The sequence below is a fragment of the Carassius auratus genome, unplaced genomic scaffold (assembly GCF_003368295.1).
Source record: "Carassius auratus strain Wakin unplaced genomic scaffold, ASM336829v1 scaf_tig00001862, whole genome shotgun sequence".
NCBI lineage: Eukaryota > Metazoa > Chordata > Actinopteri > Cypriniformes > Cyprinidae > Carassius > Carassius auratus.
In genome coordinates this window covers 19135-39818 of record NW_020523406.1, presented here as the reverse complement: position 1 = coordinate 39818, position 20684 = coordinate 19135, and the positions used below count along the sequence as shown (strand labels likewise).

The 20684-nt window shown below is 35.1% G+C and overlaps 1 long non-coding RNA gene across 1 annotated transcript; it reads left to right on the top strand.

Moving 5' to 3' along the window:
- The first annotated feature begins 1131 nt into the window (after window positions 1-1131).
- LOC113069615 (uncharacterized) lies at window positions 1132-2338 on the top strand. Its single transcript, XR_003279767.1, has 3 exons — window positions 1132-1544; window positions 1673-1758; window positions 2085-2338. It is a non-coding gene; the product is annotated as an uncharacterized LOC113069615 (long non-coding RNA).
- The last annotated feature ends 18346 nt before the right edge of the window (window positions 2339-20684 follow it).

The following is a 20684-nucleotide window of genomic DNA, read 5'->3' as shown; positions in this document are numbered from 1 at the left end:
ATGCGTATACCGAGTGCAACGAACACATTTGTACATTATATTCCTTGAAGCCATTGTGCGAGTTCACTTTAATACCACGTGCTTTATATACATGTTGCTGCTGATTGGACTGCAGTTCTGACACACCCACCAAACAAGAGAAAATGCATCTCAAACCCCGTTGCACACTGGTGCACGCCGTTTCCAGGAAACATGACGTTCAACACGGAAACCGTAGCAAAACGTTGCGCACCGTTTTGAACTTGAACATGCCCCAGGTAAGAGACTAATGAGGAAAATTAAAGGAACACAGGTGAATGGAATGACAATAAAATGAGAGAAGGAAACTGGGTCACAGGGAGCACATGGGGATAAAGTACAACAAAACAGGAACAAAGGTCTAACATGTAAATGGCCATGGGCACAAATCTTTTAAATGTAGTACGTAATAACTCAGTAGATGAGAAGAACCTTAAATGAAAAACAGCAATTCAGAAAATATAAAAAATGTATCTTTGTTTCATACCAGTATATTAAACCTTCCCCAACAAACATGAGACGTCTATACGACGTGCAGATCAAGTCTAAATTGCGTCGGTCGGTCTGGACCATATCTGGACGTTTACACGACGTGCAAATCCGGTTCATATCTGGACGTCGAACTACGACGTCCCTTGGACGTCGATATGAGGTTCAAAATTTGAACGTCGGGCTAAGGATTTTCTTGGACGTCTGTAGAACGTGCAGAACAAGTTCAGGAAATTGACATAAGTTTTTTTAATATAAACACAAAGCAATACTTTGATTTCTGATTTAAATATCACATGTAGCTTATACTCTTCTGAAACATCTAGGTGATAAATTAATTAATTTATTTATTTATTTGAGTGGTATTTTTCACTGGAGCATTGACAGAAAAGCAGTTTTCATCTAGATTTAAATATAGTTAAAGGATTAAAATATTAATGTTTAGTATATTTAAATAGATAATTAGATTGGAATAATATTATATCATATTAAATAATAAATATTTAATACATAGATTTAAATGAAATTAAATACAGTCTATTTAAACGTGCTCGTCACGAGAGGCATTGACGTGATGTTACGTTAGTGACGTAAACGTGATGGCAGTAAAAAAAAAAAGTAAACGTGATGGCGCAAACAATCACGAAGACGGAAGAATAATTCAGTTTATTACAAAAGACTGAAGATATAACTACCGCCATCCTTTAATTTATTTATTTCTACGTTGAGGACACTTTATAATCCTACAGAGATACCTGACTAACGAACAACCTTCACAACGGGACGGAGCTAATTAACGTTAATGTTACTTTGAAATTCAAACAGTAACGGTCATCTGACTACTGGTGCTGAGCCAAAGGTAAGCATAAATGTGCTTTTATTCGTCGTTTTATTAATCTAATGTTAAATTTCAATTCAGATTAATATTTAAAATTATTTATTTGGATTAGAAAGATTATATATTTTCAAATTCCTCTTTTTATAATTGGACATTATCCCTGTTGGTTTATTTTAGGTGGTTCAATTTACAGTCTGAGGTAAAATTATGATGATCCTTTTTAACTTGGTTATTAAAATTGGTCACTAAAAGAGGTGACCATAATTTTTCTTGATCAAATAAAAGCAACAGTTGTGTTATTTTGTATATATTTTTTCTACTTTTCAGGACGGGAACATCAACAAAAAAAGTTTAACTTCTGATTCATAATCTACACACTCTACTGGTAACGTTAACACTACTGACACCTAGTGGTAAGTTTTAGTAACGTTACTGGCAAATACAAATGCATTCTGTCACTAAATTAACAATAATGTAAGATTTTCAAAACTTTGTCTTGTGTGAAGTGTTCGTTCTTGTATTAAAACAGCCTTTGTGGTGTATCCTGGATGCTCACGCGATCCTGTGAAATTAGGCAATTTAAACTTTAGAATAATTTTTTTAAATCACGTTTTGAAATGATTTACTAAAGACAAAAAATCAGTCTGGCAGAATTTTCTGATCATATCTTCACCAAAATGAGCATTGTGAAGCTATATTTATATTTATGATAATCATTTATATTTAATTTGTGTTTCAGGGCAGTTGGTGAAGACAGATGTTGTGACGATAGGACAGTTCCTCCTCACCAGTCTCTGCTGTATATGGATGCCTGTCCACTAGCACAAGACATTTACAACATTTTGGAGCCAGGGACCCCTTGCAGATAAGATTTTTCAAGGACACCCTCAGAATTACAAGATTTTAAGGTTTAAAATTATTGTGGGTTGGAATATAATGAACATAATATGATTTTTTTATTTATTCATTTAGTTTTTTTAAATGATCCCCAATTTTTAAATAATACATTTGTTCAATGCCGCACAATATAGGGCTAAGTTGCACCAGGTCAGGAAAAAACAGATAAATTATCGGTGTATAAGAAACATTTTGCTATTAATTTCAGAAATAATTTAAATACTGATAAATAAAATGTAATAAAAATGTAAAGAAACGTAAAAACTATAAAGACTGTTAATATTTTATTTTCCCTCACTTTCAAATCATCTATTCAAAACAGAACAAAAATAAAAATATTTAGGCCTATGTATAAAATAAACTAATTCTAGTGCCATTAGTTACAAGCAGTATTTCTTTTGTTAAATAAAGAAACAAACAAAAAAAAAAACACTTGCCATCTCAGTTTCTGTGAACCTCATCCTGAAATGTAGAAAACACAGAGGTACAGACAATGCTACTGTGTACAGACAGACTTGAGAGGGTGAGAACTATATTTATAGAAACATTTAAGTGCCCACTTTTATGTTTACGTTGTGCTTAGGCCTTTTGACATTACATGCATTATATAAGTTACTTTGGAATAATTCAGCACATCTCAGAAGATTCAAAAATATGACTTGGAGTCTGGAAAATATGGTATAAAATATTTTGTGGACCCATTTGCTTTGGTCCTGAACCCCAGATCGAAAACCCTTGAATTGTAGTATAATGTGTTTTTTTTTATTATTATTATTATTATTATAGTGCATGCAGATAATATTTAGGCACACAAACACTTGACTATTGCATGAATAAAGAATACCATATTTAAGAATTTTGTGCTAATTGCAGTTTAAATAAAAATGAAAAAGCTTAAAAAGTGAAGCTCCAACAGGTGAACATAATGTGTGGACCCAACTAAACTAAATTGTTTGTTGTTATTTGTTATCCACTGTATAATGAGTGAAATGTATTTTATTTTTATGTGTTTTTTGTTTTGTTTTTGTTTTTGTGTATGTGTGAACACACTGTTTCTTTAAGTTTATTTACAAGTAGAAAGATAAATTGCATGGAAATAAACATGAGATTTAATTGAATTCAGCCTAAGAGTGTTTATTTTGTCTAGAAATCTGAACTCAATTTTAACCTCCTAGAGACATCCTGTGTACATCGATATTGGACGTCCAAAAGACGTCAAAAAAAGACGTTATAAAAACTTTAATTTTGGCTCTTCGGGGGACGTAATTTCAACGTCCGTCAAAGACGTCGAAAAGACGTCGTTTCGACGTACTTTTGCTCAGTGGGTCACCTTTGCTGGTTGGTTCAAATACACTATAAACAGACTAAACATTGTTAATTCAGTTATATGCTGCACAATAAAGATTAATTTATTTTAATTTTTTTCTGTTGTCAGGCTCTCAGAACAAATTATACCTGATTTATTTGAACATGTACTCGAAGAAAATTTCCAAAGGAAGTTAGAATTAATCCCCGCAACGGCATGGCAGATCTTAAAAATAGACAGAACACACTAATTACAAACTTCTGTCAGATTTCAATCACATCTAGCATTTGTGTGTTTGTGTGTGTGTGTGTGTGTGTGTGTGCATTGACTGATATTTTCAAAGACTTGCATGCAACTAGGAGTCTATAGGGATGAAGGAAATTATCTCACTGACCCCTTTGTGTGGTGGTTTTTCTTTTTAATACTTCAGGTTATTCTATTTAGCTAATCCTTACTTTCTAGTTGTGTAAAATGAAAGACAATAAGATCAAGCTTACATTGTTTGAATTTTAATTCTTTTTGCAGGTTAATGTTATGTGTTAATATTGAAAAGAAATTAACTTGATTAGATGGTAGCTTTGGAGTGTCATGCTTAGTTTCTTTATTCATTATTCATCTTTGTTTACTGAAAAGGTCCATTCATGGTTCATTAGATATTCTGTCAATATGGTTCTGATGGCAGAGGATTCTGGTCCAACATTTTTCTCATTGGAACAGACAAATGTTTGCCGGGAGCTGTATCAAACATTTGCAAAGCTGCCTATTAGTGAAAAAAGGATTAACTGGCTACTATTTATTCTGCTAGTTGTATGAAGAGAGTTACCAGATTATTCTGGCCGGTGGCAAAATGCTAAATGTTATCAGCCTAATGTGGTTTTGAAGACTTGAAGAATTATCCAAAACAGTCAATAAGCAAACCAAGAATAAACTTTCCAGCTTAAATTTGGTTGCAAATAAGTCATGTGTAGAGGGAGACCAGAAGACTTAAAAAAAAGAGGCTATGTTCGAGGTGAATGCTAAAAGGAAATTAAGGGTTATAATTCATTATATTTTTCAATATGTTAGACCTTCTTCTTCTGATATATTGTTTTAGAATACACAAAATGCAAGGAAATGCTTGTTTATAATCTTAGTGGTAAAAAGTAAATGCGATGAGAAGAAAAAAAATGAGCTAATGGTTATTTTTTAACAAGATGATTACAATTATTGTGCAATGTACAAATGAGAAGTTCAGTTCATTCTACCTTCACACACTTCAGAAGTACCTGGAATGATCATATAGACTTTCCTCACCTACCGTTTCTCTCTCTCTCTCTCTCTCTCTCTGGCTTTGTTGCTTATCAGGAGCTTCCAGCTGTTGGTAGACTGTCCACAGAGACTGTGACGGCAGAAGTCGAGTTGGCAACAGAAGCTGGCTTTTCATTTCCCTAATTTCATTTCCTTATTTAGTCCTCCTTTCCCCTAGTAATCCAATTCACAGTTTTCCCCTCTCTTTCCCTCAGTGGAATCTGTATCTCCTCTTATGAAACACACTCATCATTCTCCCACACACAAGTACGCATTCACACCTTGTTGATTTGTGGTGCTCATCCTCAATCTCAAACTCTTAAATCATCAGGGTTTGAGATTAGAGATGTGCTTTAAGCTTGTCACCCTGGGGGATCTTGGGATGTATTGTTATAACAGCATCACTCAGGTCCCGCTTTAATCTCATAATCCTGTCATTGAGGTTTGACTGTCCACCAGTCTGCATCTGAGAATGTCATATTTCAGAGTAGTGAAATTAAAAAGCCCATCATACAGAAGATTAGAATAGTTTTATTTTGATTACAGTTCCAAATGCAATTTCTGGTCACATGGTCAGATGAAACAATAGTTCATACCTGTATATAAATGCAGTAAAAAATGGTGTAAGATACTTTGGAAACTATCTGTATGACCTTCAATCACCACTTATATGAGAAGGGGTAAATTTTTTATTCTAACACTAACACTTCATTATTTATTATGGTAATAAAGTTACAATACAGTTTTCCCCCTATCTTTTGGTTTTACGCTTACTTTTTGGATCCTGTTTACAACCATAGATTCTTTTAAAAGCATGAGAGACAAACTGCTAAACAACTTTATGAAAAGAGCAACATGTGGTGTTCATAACACCATATTATTATAAAAAGCATCATGTTAAAGTGCACTGATTCCTGTACACTTGACATGATAACAGCACTGATCTTTTGCACCCTATAAATAATATTTTTCTTCATGGTTTTCCAGGCTATCATTACAAAATCCATCCTCAAAAAGATAGAGAGCTGAAGGTCATCTCCACATTCAGCAACACAATCTCCCTCCATTCCACCCTGCTAGGGGTAAAGCCACTTCAGAGCACAGCATTAGAGAAGCCTTCATTATTGTGCACCAAGTTCTTCCTTGTTCCTCCAGTTTAGGGTCAGCCCATGCTAACCTTAGCAGTGTTTACCATGCATATGCTGATTTATCATGGGTAAACATGAATACTCTTTGGAAATAGGTGTGTGTGTGTGTATCTTTAGAACTCCAATCTATCATCTTATCAGTTACATCTCATCATTTTTACATGGAAAACATTTAAAACAAAAAATAAAATAACAAATATATTTGTATATAAAAAATTACAAAATGGCTCAAGTTTTTTCAAACTCTTTGGAGGGAGTTGGAGGGCCAATGTGCTGCAGAGTTTAGCTCCAACACTGATCAAAGTCACCTTCCTGTGATTTTCTATTGATCCCAAAAACATTGATTAGCATGCTCAGGTGTGTTTGACTAGGGTTAGATTTAAACTCTGCAGGAAAGACGATCTTGTGGTCCAGAATTGAGGATCCCTGGCCTAGAGCATAGTTAGTCAGTCTCAACAATCCCTATTTGAATACTGAAGTGATTCAATCAATACAAACGAAAAAGAATACATAAACAAAAGAATGTTTTTTGAAAACCATGCCCTCTTCATAAAATGCTACACATATCAGTGGCTGGATTGAGAATCAGATCTCTCATGGTGTTTTTATTTTAATTTAATTTTTCTCACTGTGAGCATGTGCTTGGGTCCAAATGGGTTTTGTGATTGTTGCTTGCACAAAATTATAATACAGGTTAATACAGATAGTTACCGAAAATTGGTGGTGATTTTGAGGTGAAATTACCCACACAGCTCTCTGGGGTTTTGACATAAACATATGAGTCATTCAGTGAGTCAGTCAATGATTCATTCAAACTTTGACTGGTGGCATTGAGTAGAAAACAAACTCGGCAAATTCTGAAAGGGACCATCAACAATACCAGGGCTCCAGACACTCTAGTGTTCTACTTTATAGAACCCTCCTCATGCACTCATATGTGTTTGTATCAAATCAGGTTACTCGTTGTTCACTCTTTTTTTTTCCATGGCCCGTCTGTCTAGCTAATTTTGTTACGTTTTTATTTTTTCCAGAGGGCCAAATCCTGCTTGCTCGAACTTAAGTGAAGCATCACTTCCACATAAATTTTTTTATGAGTCAACTCCAAGGGCTCAAACTGTTACAACCCTTAAGGCTCGTCTGAAACCTAGCCAATTGTATCCCAGGTTACACCTAAATGGTTAACACTGTCAAACTCTGGCATAAGAGAATGTACATATCTGCAGTCCCTTAAGTCAGAAATGGTAATTGTCATTAAAAAGTCTGATATTGCACTATGAAATGGATAACATGGTAAAATACTAACTATATCATTGATAAAGCGGTCACGTCTCGAGTTCCATTGTTGCTGTTCTGATTTAGGGTTTAATACCAGCTGAGTTAGATCTGAATCACCCTGCACCTAATTCTATTTTGGTCAGACATGAAAACGTATGTTATACTCACACGTAATTAAATGACTGTGCACAGGAAGTTCATCTTTGTTTTCCATTTTGTTCTAGGTTTTTTGCCCTTCCATTCATGGCATGTTGCCTATGGCCTTGACTGACATCCTGCATGCAGCAGGTTTTTTTATTGATTGTATTGAAAATAAGGCTGACGGAAATGGTGAATACCTTTTTAACACTATTGTGGCAAGGGCCAGACTGTGATGCAATTTCAGGCCGGGAAATCTCACACTAATCCAGGCAACACAGAAAAAAAGGGCCAACATTTGCTTGACATTGTAGTAGTACACCATACATATTAGTACCTTAAAGGAACACTCCACTGTTTTTCAAAATAAAAAATAAAAAATTTTCCAACTCCCCTAGAGTTAAACAATTGAGTTTTACAGTTTCTCCGATCTGCGGGTCTGGCGGTAGCATTTTTTAGCTTAGCTTAGCATAGATCATTGATTCTGATTAGACCATTAGCATCTCGCTTGAAAAAGACCAAAGAGTTTGAAATAGTCGCCAGCTAGTTTGTGTAGTTGCAGTAATAGCACAGTTGAACCAGTTATTCTGGTTCTTTTTGCCTCTTGGGTGAATTTTTGGTGCGGTTTTATAGTGCTCTCACAAAACACTTTAAAGTGTTTCTTTTACATATTAATTAGCATAATACTGCACTTTTATTAATATGAATTCTTCTCTGCCCACATATAATGCCCTTGAGGTACTCAAGTTTAAATGTGCCTAAATTTAGCATCAGTGTTTAATAGAATGATTTTTAAATCAATTTTATCAAATCTTATCAATCCCAGTCCATAATTACTAGCATGTAAGATATGGATGCTCTACCATTATTCTTTAATTTAAATGAAAGCACCCGGTGTTGCAATTATTATGTAGTAGATCATAATCACGACATTAGTAGCTAAAAAAAATTATTCCAGCAGGAAGTTGAAGCCATAGCCTATTTTTAGAGTAGTTTTAAACCTTTTTCATTAAAGGACAACAGAAAGCTTTCCACATGGATGCAAGGACATGTGTTGCCTTTGAATTTTGACAATTTGCATAAAGTTCTCTGAGTATTCATATACAGTTTTTTTTCAATGGATCACATAACTGTAAAGCAGGAATGTCCATCTGTTAAAGCTGAATCCAGTAACGTCAGACACCTCATTTTAGTCTCATCTCAGTGTTGAGGAACTGACATCAGAGGAGAGAGGGAAAAAAAGAATCCGAATTTCAAATTTGCCTCGGACAAACATGTTTACACTGAAGGGATATGCCATGTTTTAAACAGCTTTAAATGACAGAGTGAATGCTGTTTGGATATGTGCTTTCTAAAAGTAAGAAACTTCAAGTTAAAGGGGTAATATGATCATTATTTTCTGTATTTGATGTAACAGAATATGTTTACATGATTCAATGTTAAAAAAAAAAAACACTTTATTTTTAAACCATACATTTAAAGGTGCAATATGTAAAACAGCTAGCAGCTAAAATGGGCACTGCTGTCGAAATTCTAAATATTGTTTCTCCCCCCCCCATTCTCCTCAGACTCGACACTCGCACCGGTTGTCACGCAACAGGAGCAAGCGCAACTGACAGTGAAAGGGGACAGGCATTACACGGTAAACTGATGAGATGATTAATCAGTGTTTTAAAAAGACTCTGGTTATATAGCTTTTTAGATCGGGTAGAAATATGCGATCTCTGTCCGAGTTTGTTGGCTGCAGTATGCTGTATTCTCCACCAACTGGCAACTCAGGCTTTGAAATGTGATTGGGTAAACTGGCAGTGGACAGAACTCACATATCTGCAAATGTATTATGGTGTTTTTATGCTTAACTAAAAAAAAAAAAAAAAAAAAAAAACATACAAGAACCACAAATTGAGAACCACAGATTTCACTGAAAACTTATTTCGGCCGACATATTATCTACAAAATCTAATCATGGAGCAAAGCTGAACTGTTCTGAGGTGGATGACTGTCTAGGCGTGACAATGTGTCACACTGGAATTTTTCATAAACCATCAAATGAATCTAAGTAGTTCTGTCTGTTCATCATGAAGTCCATTGAAGTCTTGTTTCAGCACTGCTTTCAATGAGTATTGTTGAAACCAAATGCCTGAATAAATATCACCCATTTTTGGTTGGTATAACCATTTTCGTAGCATTGTCTCTAAAAATTAACCATCTATGATTCAATGAGTGTTTTATAACCTCCTACACCATTGCCGATGGCATGCTTTCTAGTTTTTTGGTCATGAGTACATAAATATGCTAAATATATCTCTGTGTCAGTGTTTCCTTTGTCTTGCCTCTTGGTGTAAACAAAAAAGATACAAAGGGTAGTGCTAGTCTTTCCCAGGTCTGACAGGTTGCGGTTGTTTTTTCTTCTGTTCAAGGAGCTGTGGCCCAGACTGGAGGTCAAAGCTACAGTGGAGAAGGGGTGGGGTGGGGGGGCTGCTCTGTCAGAGATAAGAGAGCAGAGAATGATGTGGCCAAATGGCATGGAGAGAGAATGGGAGGAGTTATCTGATATACCCAGGACTTAAGCTTGACCGTGAATGCCATCCAGCACCAAACAAGATTCTATTAATTCTCTTTGGAAGGATCCGTAACTGTTCAACCTCTTAGATTTCTTTGGCTCAGTAGGAAGGGCCTGCATTTACTTTTTACTGTGGTATTTTCAACTTGAGAGGGTGGACACTCATCAAACCCTTGAAAAATAAAGATGAGGACAAACATTCATTTTTAGCTCAGCCTGTCGCAAAGAAGGCCACTTCTAATGGGATACATTGTGTATTATTGAAGCAGAAATCTGAATGACTGGAATTGAAAAGACAAGTGTACAGTACTTGAGATAAAATGGTCTCCTTTCAAACTCTCATAAAACTGTTATCCACTTTGCGTTTGCCAGATATTTTAACAATTTGTTGCAGCATTGTCTTTGTAATCACAAATGAAGTTATTATGTGGCAAATATTATGCTCAGATGTTGCTCTTTCAACTTTGGAGTTCAGATGTTCAGATGTCAGCAAATCTATTTTGGTGAGATCATCTTCAGATTGTTTATTTTTTTGGTTCTATAGCCATTTTGAATTTTGCTGGAAAAACGGCTGTTTTGTTTTATGTTAATTGGTGCCATGTCAATTTGGTGACAGCACCACTTGACAGCACCATCTAGTAGTCATACAACATCCAAACATTAATTTAAAAACTGCTGATTAATATTGTCTATAGCTTCCTTTGGTATGCAACCTATTGGTCAAACATTTGTATTTGTATATTGAGTAATTCTACTCACAGCTTTCTTTCATAAGTTGAATGTTTACACTGCTTGCTCAACCCGTAAATAAAGTTAGATATATTTTCACTTGCAAGTAAGTTGAAAGATCACCCTCTGATGCCACAGTGGTCAGGGTGTTAAATTCAGGCTAGCTGGTTTTTGACCTTCAAAATCTCGCTCCTCCTCATGTCAGCATTTGTGCTGACTGCTGCTTAACATCGACTTGCTGAAGCTAGTGATCATACCGATCTCCCACTGAGGCTATCTATAGTGAGAAAACCTTCCTGCAGGAAATTCATTCAACATAATCCAATTCTAATTGTGTAGTTATCAAACACCATAGCAGATCTGTTATGTGTTTTTTAATTATTAATTTTTTTTTTTTTTTGTTCTAATCCTATCTGACTATGATGTTTCACTATCTGGCATCTGTCATATTTTCAGTGCTTTAATGCCTTTGTAGACCCCATGTAAGACACACACAACTGAAATCTTCGAATCCAACCAAACAAACACATTCCAGTCTTATGTTGGCACTTAAGAAACTAATATCAGTAAAACAGACATAAAAAAATACACATACACATAGAACAAAATAAAATCATCCTGGTTTCAAATGTTTGGAAGCACCAACACTAGGAGATAAACACATAATAGAATTGCAACATCACAAACAGCTTTGCTCACCTCATTTTTCAAAGGCCAGCTCTTGGATTGCCAAGGTGTTTGGGTGCAAAGTAATTGCTACTAAACATGTTTAGTTATAACTCTTTATCTGGTAAATGTTAGTTTTGGAAAAATTTTCCTCCAACTGAGTACTTAAAATAATATTAATTTGTTCTAGAAGTGTAAACAAAACTCAAATTACTTACATTTTGTTTATTGTAAAATTATAACAAGTATAGTATAACAAGTATAGTAAGTAAAATTATAATGTATATTATTCACATAGGAGGATGACAATTTGTTGACGTCACTCAATTGGGGGTTGCTTTTGTAATATCAATCAAAATTCCCTTGATCTTTTGACACATGAGGTTACTGTACTTTAAACACATCAGTTTTTAGAGTTCTTTAACAGTTTCAGAACTCAATAATCTCCCGTAAGTCTAAAAACTCCTTATATTGAAGCCAGTCCGCCAAAAATGACAGGACAGAAAGCTTATTACTTCAGATTTTTTGATGTAAAACTCTTTAACATTATAAGTAAATAGATAAGTTAATAATAAAATTTTAAGAGAACAGTACAAAATAAAAAACTAATGGCAATTCATTACTCCTTTTAATAAAAGTGTCTTTGCATGTGTTCCTGAGTGATATACATTTTGCATTCTATTCTGAATTTGTCATGTTAGTAGGCTAATTCATTTAATTAGCATTGTGCAACCTTTTAAATTAAGTCATTGTCATTGTTTTCAGTGCACACACCTCTATGCAAATCATGCCTGTTATAGATTCTTCTTAACTTCTTTACAAAAGTCATTGCTATTTACGTAATTGGAAACATATTTGTGTGTTGATCATCGCAGCAGTAAACTCAAAAGGTTGAAGTTGCAATAAATCATATGTACATGCACATAGTGTAGTCAAGCACACTTTAGCTTTTTAAAAGAGCCAATTCAAGTGTCTGGATCACAGCAGTGAAGCAATTAAGTGAACTATTTGCAGTATAGTGCACTTAAGATAGGCCTATTATATAACTTTGTTTTGCATAATTTATTTGTTGTGTTTTTTAAAAAAACATTTAGATTATATCCTTGGTGTTTGTTAAGTGCATTTTTGACAATGTACAGTGATGCTGGTATTTCAGCCATTTAATTTTGCATCCAAGTAGAAGGTTTTAAATGTGGTTTTCATATTTCAAATGTGGAGTAAGATAATACCATGTTAGATATCTGAAAAAGGTAAGTTAGAGTTGATGAAAATTATTAAGAAATAAGCACAGAGCGAAAAACAGATCTAATGATGCTTATTTCGTTTTGAGCAAGAATGACAGTTACAGGTACATTCATGTAGATCACCAGTTGAGCACCACCTGAATCTCGTCTTCGTCTGAAAGCCTTTGAGAAAGGTTTTGACTTGTGAAAAGAATGTGTTTTGGAGGGAGGAAAAGAAGGGGGAGAAAAATCAAATCCATATGCTGCTGATCAGTGAGAGTGAAATCTGTGGTATTTTAGCCCTATTATTTCTGTTCATAAAGATTTCATTCTGCCTAGCTGGATCTGGCCCATGTTAACAGTGATTGGCTGGGGGTTCAGCTTCCTACCAGCAGGTCTCCAAATGCTCTCACTGAGAGACAGGCCTGCCATCAGCTTCATGATTATAGGACACCGGACCCCTGCTTAGATCTATTAGACCCGTCCAATCAGAAAACACCAGATGAACACTTTGATCATACAAGGCTGCTTGATCAGACAGTTAATATGATTTTAATACTGAATATTTTTAATCAAAGAGCTTGTTAAATAACCTTTGATTTTACACTTATATTATGTGAGTGCATGAGTACTTTATAGTTTGCGTGTCTGTGATGTGCTACTTTGGGTTCCCTGTCTGTGTGAAGGTGATTGCAAAGCAGCTTTATGGTTCATATAATTGAGTGGTTCTCGAGTTTTAAGGCAAGGGGATTTCCTTATTTTATTTTTAATTTTATTTTAATGCCAAAGACCGCTGTATTTTATCAGTATCCCCGTCCAACCCAGTTCTTAAGCACAGCTGTATACAAACTGTTTATGTATAAATCCCTATTTATACTATGTGAGGAAAATACAAATTATGAAATGTTAAAAACAACATGCTTTCTGCTAAATTATTGGCTATAACCCAAATAAATTAAGAATATGTTATTGTACTAAGTTTATATATAACTGACAATATGTATAATATGTACATATACATATATACATAGAATATAGCTATACTGTTTATCTAATAATAATAATCTATTAAAAAAAATAAAAATCCATGTTTTACTTGACCCACATTGTTTTGTTGTTCATATAGAATGAGTTGACAGTTGAGAGACACAGACCTGCAGCGTTTCAGAAATTCATGGTTTGCTAACTGTGCTGTTTAATAACCAAACAGTATGCGACGACATGAATTGGGTGTGTGGAAAGATTAAATTCTGTCACAGGAACAGCATGGACCATAACCTATTGTTACAGATTGTCCTCTGCGTCATACACAAGATGAAACCACACATACCATGAGAAAAACAATATCCGGGAGATATACGGAGTCGTGACTTTATGAATTAGTTTAATACTATTGACAAATCCTCACTGCACCTGACAATTTAATTCACAGCTTTTTAATGAGGAGACATCGCTGTGGCACTTATCGAATGTCTGTTCCTGCTCTTTCAGAGTATCGTTGTGGATCGTTACAGAGTTAATCTGCGGTGCCTGTGCAGGTGTGAGCTCCACACCATTGTTAGTTATCAAGTGTGACACATTGATCAGTGACCTTAATATCCCCGTATTGATTTCAGTCGGCTTTGGCTTCATCCTTAAGCTACCAATAAAAAAAATCTCATCCACCCCAAAGCCAAACTTTGGTGTTCAATGTGATTCTGGGAACGATATACCAATGGCAATCTTAAAACAAAACGGCAGAATTGAACGCTTATTTGCTTCCGCCATAAATTACAATGATCGATTAGGTTTGAAAGATTAAAAAAAAAATGTAGGGCCTTCTGAGCAGCAGAGGTTTCTGGCTATGGAAGTACATTTTCAGCTTTTGAACGCTTTTTGAATGAGCTCTTGATCTTAGAAGTGCGACAATGTTGCTTTAAGTGGATTGGGCAGGTTTACATGGTAATCGCCACAGATGGCCACCAACCAGCATGTTTTTGCAGACTTTAAGGGGATTCAAGACAGTGCAATCATGGAAGAGAGCAAGCTGGAGGTGGAAAGAGTCGATGTAAGACAGCTCATCTGACTGGCTCCATCAATATCATCCGCTTGCAGAATGACTCTCTCCCAGCCCACATTTTTGGAAGGCTTTCTCAAAGAAAGAAAAGTCCACATTTACCACAGGCACTTCTGAAAATAGCATTCTGCTGTTCCAAAGCCTTCTCTTGTGACTCATAGAGCACCAGATACAAAGCACAACTGTTCTGCTCTCATCTTTCAAAGTGTTGATGCAAGATAAAGACTCAATTCTCAACAGGTCCAGCAACAGATAAGACTTGAGCTTCAGGGCACTCTAGCATGATAGAGCTTCTCGGTGAGCTCCCAGAGGGCCTTATCTGATACAGGGAGTGCTGATCAGAAACAGTGGAGGAGTGAGATACTTCCCAGGATGATTCTGGCCTCCACAGATGTGACCGTCAGTCCACCTGCTGCAATACCTAAAGCTCATCTTTTCATCATAGGAAAAAATACTACTATTGAGCTTTGATAATGGAAGAATGATTCTGCTCTTTGCATACCCTGTATTGCTCATGTTGCTACAATTATTTCCTTAAAATTTAATCAGTATTTTTGTCATGATTTTCAGTAACAATATGGATACAATAGCAATTTTTTATTTATTCTATAACCAATTATATATATAATATATATATATATATATATATATATATATATATATATATATATATATATATATATATATATATATATATATATATATATATTCACTCTGAGAGATCAGTATTCCCAGGGACTCTTGATAAGAACATCGTTATATCTTAGTTTGGTCAAGGATGGCTAAACACCATTTTTGGAACGTTAAATTAATCTGGCAAGTTACAAGGTGATTAAAATGAGCAAAAGCGTGACTAATGGCCAACTTAAATGCATATTTGTGTGTCAAAATAATAAAATAAAAGTCTTTTAGTATATAATACTCTTTAAATGAATAGTTTACCCCAAAATAAAAATGTTCTGTTCATTTACTCACCCTCAGACCATCCAAGATTTTAACCATATTTAAAAATATGTATATTTTGATACAAAAAATTCAAATATTTTTCAGTTAATTACATTATGCACTCACCAGTATGTCAGTCACTCCAATTTCAAATCTGCATTTATGCATGCTACATTTATATGATGGATGTGGGGTATATGTCACTCCTAAAACTTTGCTGCTTGTACCGCGTATATGGCCATAGTCCTTTCAATTTTTTCTTAAAGGAGGTAACTGAACTATAAGCAAAGCGATAGTGTTATTTAACGTAATAGAAATAGGCAATGTGTTTGCACTGACAAAAAGTTCAACTGAATTCCCTGCGTTTAGTGAATACTGCAGGTTTTTGCACTGAAAAGCCAAAAAGTGACAACAGTTTAGTGAATTGGCCCCTAAATGTATTTTGAAACGGAAAAAACTCAAGGTTGAAAGATTTTGCATGTTATTGACAAACTTTCATAAGGGGACTCTCAGCCATGGGATTGTAGAGAACAGGATGAAAGATGGCCAGAGATAGGCACTCTTTCATATCAGTTCAAATAAAGGCCTGGCTGCTTTCACCTCACAGGAGAGATCATACAAGGGATCAAAAACCTGTCTTTTTTTTTTCATGGGTTGCCAGGAAGTTAATGTGAGCCAGAATTTCACAGACTTCAGGTTCTGTTTTCCTGCTCAAAATTTAATGTTCATGAAATCTCATATGGCTTATTCTTGATTTTGCAGTTTTATCATATCAAAACCCATATTTGGCACACCAGAAAACACATCAGCAGTGGCATACATCAGCAGCGTCGTGAACGCATTCACAACAGACCCGGACATACCTTTCTGGACATGGACATTATACCAAACACACATTTTCAATGGAGGGACAGAAATCTCTTGGACTAAATATAAAATATCTTAAACTGTGTTTCGAAGATGAACGGAGGTCTTACGGGTTTGGAACGACATGAGGGTGAGTCATTAATGACATAATTTTCATTTTTGGGTGAACTAACCCTTTAATGCATTTTAAAGGAATAGTTCACCCAAAAATGAAAAGTTGCAGAAAATGTCCAGATTTCCATAATCCATATTACCACGTTTCCCATGTTAACCATATTGCCAGGTCCATCTGTTGTTCTCGGACATCAAAATCGTCCAGCATATTTGTTAAGAACTGTTTTGGGCTATTTGGAGCAAGCTGTGGAGAATCTGCTCACCCCTGATATATATATATATATCAGTGTATTCAGCCAGATGTAGATTACTAAATAAAGCAATAATATTTGGCAGTAGAAGTGAACTACAAATATCAAAGCTACATTTTTCTGATAAATAATGCTTTTCTTCAGGCTTGGGTGAAACTATGTTTTCTGATGAAGTGTACCTGTTTAGTCTCATTTCTGAGAATAAGTTCATGTTCTGGAGAGAGGCTACACAACCTGTTCGGGGAGCAGTGGTGACAGCTCGAACACTACCAAATCTTAGCTTTGGACTCCACTGGCCGCCCCTGAAGTAAATGGTCCGGTTGTTGGCATGATCAAAACATTCCGGGCACCATCATTTTCCATGAGCAAAAAATGGAGACCTTCACATCCATTAACCAAAAGTCACAGTGGCAGATGCACTTTCTTCACCAGCTGAGTAAAGTCTGTCTCTAGCAGCCAATTTTCAGGCACCTTTCAGTGATACCTTTCAGTGAGTCCATTTCAGCCCCATCAGTCATGGTCTGATTTGGTCCTGCACCTCGCTGTGACACAGGACAGCTGCAGCCACTCTTAGACTGTCAGAGAGGATCACACAGTTTCACTGGTCCAGGCTGCATGTGACTAATCATCACTACTTCATCATTGACCCACAACTTCTCGGTAGATTATGTCAATTATTATTAAAACAAGACTGTGGGAATATCCAGCGTTTCACTGTGAAAATGTCTTAATTGCTCTGACCAACTAATTCTTTGACTGTCACAGATCTTTATCCCATGCTTTCATAGGAAAGAAAAGTGCTTAATAAGAAAGCAGGGAAAGCATTAAATGCTTTTTCTCACTATTATTTTCCTGATAAACATGATGTTCAGATGAAATCTCAGAAATGTTTCAATCTGTGCTGTGATTTCTTAAATTTGCTATCAAAATCAGAATCCTCCCAAATTTGAGCTTTGCATGCCACTTTAATTTTATAGCACTATACTCTTATTGTATGTAAACTATGATTTCATATTTTTCACTTGACAAAGAAATTTAATAGGAAACATCCAAGGCCAAGCTGATTTTTAAATAAATCCTATCTGATAAACACTCCTGAAGTTTGAAAGAGAAACTATAAAGCAATAAAACTGTCCTCTGGGCTGATTTCTCTATCAATGAATATCTCTGTATGAACTGTTTTATTTAAAATAACAACATTATTATTAGTAGTAGTAGTAGTAGTAGTAGTAGTAGTATTGTTGTTGTTGTTCTGTCTTTATTTTGTCTTCAAAACACAGAAAACAGCTTCGGTCAGATCTGTGTAATGTCTTTTTTCCTCTTTAAATAACATTTATTGTCACTGCAGGTCATAGTTTGCGATTACTGATAAAAAGTTTTATTTTCATAACATTTAATTAAATTGAAATGAACAGAGTTTCTTTGGTTGAATGACAAGCATGGTATGATCCAGTGTAAATCATATATGTATCATGAAATACATGTTTTTGTTGTTACAATTTCAATAATAAATTTAACAATAATGAAAAAATAAACTATCAGTTCCATTAGTTGAATTTGAAAAGCTTAAATTTCATTATTTTACCTGAAATCATATTTTAAATATTACATGATAAGATTAAAATGAAATTGTAAATATTGCATTGGCAACTGAAATACAAATTGAAGTGTACAAATATAACAAAACAAAATATTTAAAAAGAATTAAGTTAAACTAAATTAAGTTAAAACTATAACTGTGTATAAAATGAAATAATATACTAAATAAAACTAAAATGACACTACATGAAATGCAGTAATTTGTATGTTCATTAAATCTTTAAAACAGAAATGTGTGCAACTCCGAAATGCTGGGTTTACTACCTTACAGTAGAGGGATTTCAAAGCATGGCCTTCACTACACACACAAAAACATATTGTGCAGTCTGCATGCTTGTGTTGCTATGGTTCAGTAGCTTGTCATCTTAGAGGTCTTGTTGATAAATAGACCTACACAGTGATAGAAATGTGCCTTTTCTTTCTCATTAGCAGACTTGGTTAACTGTCATTCTCTAGTAAGAAGTAAAGCTCACAGAATTGTATGGTACTGAGTGGTACCCTGGCCCCATCAGTGGCTTAATACCTAATGCTTTTGCAGTGAACAGTAAAAACATAACATCCTTTTACCACTGTGAGAAAAGATAAAAAGGATAATATAAGCAAGACTTAACTGAGGAGACTCATTCTTAAAGTTCACATCAGAAACTGCTGATTTATTAGCCAGTATAGCAGCAGCATGATAATGTGAAGTCTCATACAAAGAATGAATGTGATCGTAGATATGAGAGTGTGTGCATCAGCCTGAGATTTATATTGAACCTTTTCTGTAATGTATTCCACACCAGATGTATACTTCCATGTTTCTCATTGTTCAAAGTGACTTATAAGACACAAATCACAAGAACTGATTTTTCAAACTAACGAGGTGGTTCTTGTATTCAAGGAGTGTAAGAATCCTTCCAGAGTTAGCACATCACACCCTTATCTCATCAAAAGAGTGATGAAAATTTTAATTAAAATGGTAGGTAGCTTTTACTTTTGTTATTCTAGACCAGCATTTCCAACCCTTTTTTTCTTTCTTATGTATGGCACAGACCCATCAGTAAGGTTTGAAAACCAACCAGACTACAAATGTACATTATACTCATTATCATTTAGCATTGTCACTTCATTCATTACTCAAGTATTGTGCTATGGTCAAAAATTAATGGACTTTGCTTGTTAATTACCCATTATGCTATGTTATTACCACATCTTGGACTCAACTGGTCTGACAATTTTGAACTTGCTTTCTTTCAATTAGCTCAAGTTTAGTATTGCTTTTGGAACCGCATTGTCGTAGGCTTCATTGATCTGAGCTTATACGGAGCTTATACGGAGCATACTGCATAGACATTTCACGTTTGAGCGGACTGCTTTTCTGGTGAGCATTAGCGGTACACACATTCATAGAGTGAAATATTGAGTGGGCCGTCAAATGGTGTTAAGGAGAACAAAACGTGCCATCTGAACTGTGCCATACTGTGAAATGTAGCCTATAGTTTCTGCTCGCATTTTTGGTATGTTTTTCTCTTTCGACCGAAAACTGAAAATGCCATTGTCGGCCAATGATTTTCACATGCCAAGAATTCAGTGCATCACTACATTCCATCCCTGTCCGTGTATCGATACAGTAATATAAACCTAATATAAACATTTATTACATTTATTTAGATAGTCCACTTTAATCCACATTCTACTCATTCACAAAAGAGTATTAATAGACTGTTAGGTTAGGGTTTTGTTGACGTAGTTGCAAAGATACTGTTGAACATCTGACTGTAAGTTCACATGTAAGTGCAAACTTAAAAGTTAGTAGAACGTCTAAAGTGAACAGCTCTGTAACAATTTGGTAAGGTTAATTTATGGTAACAAAATAAGAGCCTACTTTTTTAGAACAAAATTATTTGGTTCCCATTACAAGCTAAATTGGAACCATATGCTAAAATTAAGGGAACGTTCTGTGTATGCTGGGAACAATCTTCCTATACAGACCCAATAAGTAGCTAATTTTTATTCTGTGGTAAATGCTATACACATATAGATTCTTACTTAATAATTTTGCGCAAAAAAGCCTCCATCCAGAATGAACTGAAAATACTTTTAAAAACACTATAAATGCAACAGTGCTTGATAGTATGCTAAACAAACGTTAATATGTAAGGGAGAGACACTGATTAATGAACAGCTTTCAAGGCAAGTGTGGGTGATTTGACGAGGGGAAATTACAGGAGCCTTCGTCTTTTGTGAAAATGTGACAAAATGACATCTCGGTAGATTTCATTGGTAATATGAT